At 45.5% G+C, this 4,752-nt stretch overlaps 1 pseudogene; it reads left to right on the top strand.

The window, feature by feature from the left end:
• Positions 1-1,355: 1,355 nt before the first annotated feature.
• Positions 1,356-4,752, top strand: part of LOC100966370 — a 10,236-nt pseudogene continuing 6,839 nt past the window's right edge.

Here is a 4,752-nt window from a genome sequence, read left to right as displayed (position 1 = left end):
GGGTTCAAACGTGGCCCCGGCCAAACCGCAACAAAAAATAGCTGAGCATTGTGGTGGGCACATGTAGTCCCAGCTACTTGGGAGGCTGAGGCAAGAGAATAGCTCAAGCCCAAGAGTTGGAGTTTGCTGTGAGCTGTGACGTCACCACACTCTACCCAGGGCAACAGCTTGAGATTCTGTCTCAAAAACAAACAAACAAACAAACAAAATAAATAAAATCTTACAATCACTCTTACATGGTAGTACTATTCTTATTCCCATTTTAGATATTTAAAAAACTGAGGTTGAGGGCAGCGCCTGTGGCTCAGTGAGGAGCATGCTGGCTCCATATACTGAGGGTGGTGGGTTCAAGCCCAGCCTCGGCCAAACTGCAACAAAAAAATAGCTGGGCATTGTGGCAGGCGCCTATAGTCCCAGCTACTTGGGAGGCTGAGGCAAGAGAATCACCTAAGCCCAGGAGTTGGAGCTTGCTGTGAGCTGTGATGCCACAGCACTCTACTGGGGGTTAATAAGTGATTAATTAATAATTAATCACTGGGAAAGCATTCCCAGGTTAATAATTGTTTTCTGTCTCAAAAAAAACCAAAAACCAGAAAACAAAAACCTGAGGTTCAGAGAGGTTAAGAAACCAGGTTAGACAGAGAGCCATGGGGTTGTGGAGAGAGGCAAAAGAGATCTGGGGGAGGCTGAGGTTCCGGTAAAGATTTGAGACAGTGAGAAAAGGGCCCATAAGACGGTTGAAAGAGTCACCTCTAGGAAGGCAGAGGAGGCGCTGGGCTGGTGAGTAGATAGCAGCAGAGGAAGCAATTGCTGGCAATTACAAAGAGGACTCTCTCCTCCTGTCACCAACCACCTCAAAGTATCTCCCAAGGGTAGAGCGGAGTCCTCTCTTTTTGCTCTCCTCCTAAAGTACAGTTCTTGGGATAGGCAGTGTAGTCATTCAGGAGTCTCAGGGGTCTAGTGACCTTCTCAGGTATAGGGATTGGCAGGAAATGGAAAGCAAGGGCAATGACCCCAGAGGGCCAATGGCCTTGGTCCCACCCTGGCAAAGACACACTGACTCAGCTTTCTCAAACCATTTCTCTAGGAATGTTCCCTGGTTTATTCACTTCTAGCTGGCTGAGAGGCCTTGAGCTTAATTACCCAAAGTCCTGAACTTTAGACTTCCTCAGACATGATAACAGGGCATGAAGTCGTTCTCAGAAACTTCTTCAGGACAGAGTAAGGAGTGGGGAAGGGAGGTGAGGAGGCTTGAAGAGCAGGAAAGAGTCAGGAGAGGTCTGCAGCTGGGCTGGGACTGATGCTTCCTCAGCTGGGCAGCAGAGACTGGGAGACCCGGTGGGGAGGCTGCCCAAATGGGGCAGCAAATGAGGGAGGAAAAACGGCAGAGTGTGGGCCAGAGGTAGGGCTTTAGTTCTGACAGGTGCTTCTACCTCACCCCAAATCCCTAAGCGACCTCTTATATGCATGGCCATGGACTAGACCTGGGGAAGGCCCTAATGCAACTCCAGCCCATCTTAGCTAAGTCTTCTCAGGAGAAGCTGACTGGGTCAGCCAACTCTTGGTAGTTGGGGACTGCTAACTGTCCAACACTGATTTTTAGAACCAGGAAGAACAAATTCTTGTTTTTTTTGTTTTTTTGGTTTTTTTGGAGACAGTCTCATTCTATTGCCCTGGGTACAGTGCTGTGGTTTCATCTTAGATCACAGCAACATCAAACTCTCTGTCTCAAGTGATCTTCTTGCCTCAGCCTCCCAAGTAGCTGGAACTACAGGTGCCCACCATGCCTGGCTATTTTTAGAAATGGGGTCTCAATCTTGGTCAGCCTGGTCTGGAACTCCTAAGTTCAGGCAAACCACCTGCCTCAGTCTCCTAGAATGATAGGATTATAGGCATGAGCCACCATGCCCAGCCTAGTTAGTTTTGAGACACAGTCTCACTTTGATGCCCTAGGTAGAGTGCCATGGCATCATAGCTCACAGCAACCTCAAACTCCAGGGCTCAAGTGGCCCACCTGTCTCAGCCTGGCTAGTAGCTGGGACTATAGGTGTCTCACAATGCCTAATTTTCTTTTTATTTTTGAGACAAAGATTTATTGTTCTTGGTAGAGTGCCATGGCTTCATAGCTCACAGCAACCTTAAACTCCTCGGCTCAAGCCATCCTCTTGCCTCAGCCGCTCAAGTAGCTAGGACTACAGGTGCCTGCCATAATACCCACCTAGTTTTTCTATTTCTAGTAGAAATGGGGGAGGGGTCTTGCTTTTGCTTAGGGTGGTCTTGAACTCCTGAGCTCAAGCAATCCACCTGAGTGGATGAGCCTTAGCCCCCCCAGAGTGCTAGGATTACAGTTGTGAGCCGCCGTGCCCATCCCAGAAGTTTTTTTAAAACAAAATATTGCCATTTTAATTTACAATTATAGTATATTTACCTAAGATTCAAGGGATTTGGAGTCCAAGTTTTGTCCCACTATTGTGTGACATTGAACAACTCTCTCAAACTCTTTGAATCTCAGGAGAACCATAATAAAATGCAAGAGTTGAATCAGGCTATCTTCATTATCCCTTCTAGCTCAGTTACTCTGTCATTCCATTAAATTACGATAACATGCTACAAATATGTCTAAGGCAATCTGAAGTCTTAAAACCAGATCTCAAATTAAAAACAAAATCTTAGAGTAATAATTGAAATAGTAACTGATATTTAGGTTTGGGATATTTACTGTTGTCATTTAAAACCTTAATTGTTCATTATTCTATTTTTCAAGGTTAATTTCTTTTGTGAGGAAAATCTTTTTTTAAGGGCCGGGTGAGGTGGCTCACACCTGTAATCCTAGCACTCTGAGAGGCCGAGGCAGGTGGATTGCCTGAGCTCTGGGTTCAAGACCAGCCTGAGCCAGAGCTAGACTTTATCTCTAAAAATAGCTGGGCATTGTGGCAGCTGCCTGCAGTCCCAGCTACTTGGGAGGCTGAGGCAAGAGGATCACTTATGCCCTAAAGTTTGAGGTTACTGTGAGCAGTGAAGCCAGAGCACTCTACCAAGGGCAACAAAGTGAGACTCTGTCTCAAAAAAAATAAAAAATCCTTTTTTTAACAAAAAAGACATTTTCAAAATAGCCATATTTTCTGTGATTTTAAGGCTGTATCTACATATATGGTCCTATGATTCTAAAAACCTTTCATATTCTTTCATAATACAGAAAAGTTTTTTAGACTCAGGTAGCACAATGGTTATGGCTCCAGCCACATACACCAAGGGTGGCAGGTTCAATCCAGGCCTGGGCCAACTAAACAACAATGACAACTGCAACAAAAATAGCTTAGCATTGTGGTGAGCACCTGTAGTCCCAGCTACTTGGGAGGCTGAGGCAAGGCTTAAGCCCAAGAGTTTGAGGTTGCTGTGAGCTGTGACACCATGGTACACTACCGATGGCGACATAGTAAGACTCTGTCTAAAAAAAAAAAAAAAAAAAAGCTTGTTTAAGGTTTGTTTTTGATTTTTCTTTTTTGTGAGACAAAGTCTCATTCTGTTGGCAGCAACCTTAACTTCTGGGCTCAAGCAATCCTCCTGCCTCTTCTTCTGATTGAGGACACCTATAGCTGGTACTACAGGTGTCCACCACAACATTGAGCTAATTTTTCTATTTTTAGTAGAGATGAGGGTCTCACTCTTGCTCAGGCTAGTCTTGAACTCCTGAGGTCAAGCAGTCAATCTACTTGCCCCTGCCTTCCCATGTGCTAGGATTATAGGCGTGAACCACCACACCGGCCAAAAAATTCTTTTTCATTTCATTTTTTTGACCTCATTTTTCCAACAAAACTATATGATAACACAATGTGACACCTGTCACTTCAGTTTAGGTTTCCTTAGTATAAGAGTCACTTTTGAGGCTCGGCGCTTGTGGCTCAAGCGGCTAAGATGCCAGCCACATACACCTAAGGTGGTGGGTTCAAATCCAGCCCAGACTTGCCAAACAACAATAATGGCTGCAACCAAAAAAAAAAATAGCCGGGCGTTGTGGTGGGCATCTGTGGTCCCAGCTACTTGGGAGGCGGAGGCAGGAGGCTCACTTGAGCCCAGGAGTTGGAGGTTACTGTGAGCTGTGATGCCACAGTACTCTACCCAGGGGGACCAAGAAATGATTACCATAAATTTAAGAATTTTTTGACTTTTGGAGGAAGAGAAGAAGTGTATTGAGGACAGGCAAAGTCTGGTTTTTTGGATCTGGGTGGTAGTTATAACAGTGTTTTCTTTATAATAATAAGATATTTGTGTGGTTATCTCAGTCTGTATTTTACCAGAAAAAAGTTTAAATTGGCTCAGCCCCTGTAGCTCAGCCGCTAGAGCACCAGCCACATACACCAGAGCTGGTGGTTTCAAACCCAGCCCAGACCTGCCAAACAACAATGACGACTACAACCAAAACATAACTGGGCATTGTGGCAGGCACCTGTAGTCCCAGCTACTTGGGAGGCTGAAGCAAGATAATCGCGTAAGCCCAAGAGTTGGAGGTTGCTGTGAGCTGTGACGCCACAGCACTTTACCCAGGGCGATAGCCTGAGGCTCTGTCTCAAAAAAAAAAAAGTTTAAAATCTCTCCCTTTTTTTGGAGACAGACTTTGTCACCCAGGAGCACAGTGGGCATAGCTCACTGTTGCCTTGAACTCCCGGGCTCAGGTGATCCTCCTGCCTCAGCCTCAGCCCGGACTACAGCTGCCTAGCTAATTTTTTTGTAGAGATGAGGTCTTACTGTGTT

The sequence above is a fragment of the Otolemur garnettii genome, unplaced genomic scaffold, assembly GCF_000181295.1.
Source record: "Otolemur garnettii isolate 467f Iridium unplaced genomic scaffold, OtoGar3 scaffold00060, whole genome shotgun sequence".
NCBI classification, from domain to species: domain Eukaryota; kingdom Metazoa; phylum Chordata; class Mammalia; order Primates; family Galagidae; genus Otolemur; species Otolemur garnettii.
The sequence above is the reverse complement of the archived record's forward strand: the minus strand, read 5'-3'. Positions and strand labels throughout refer to the sequence as shown.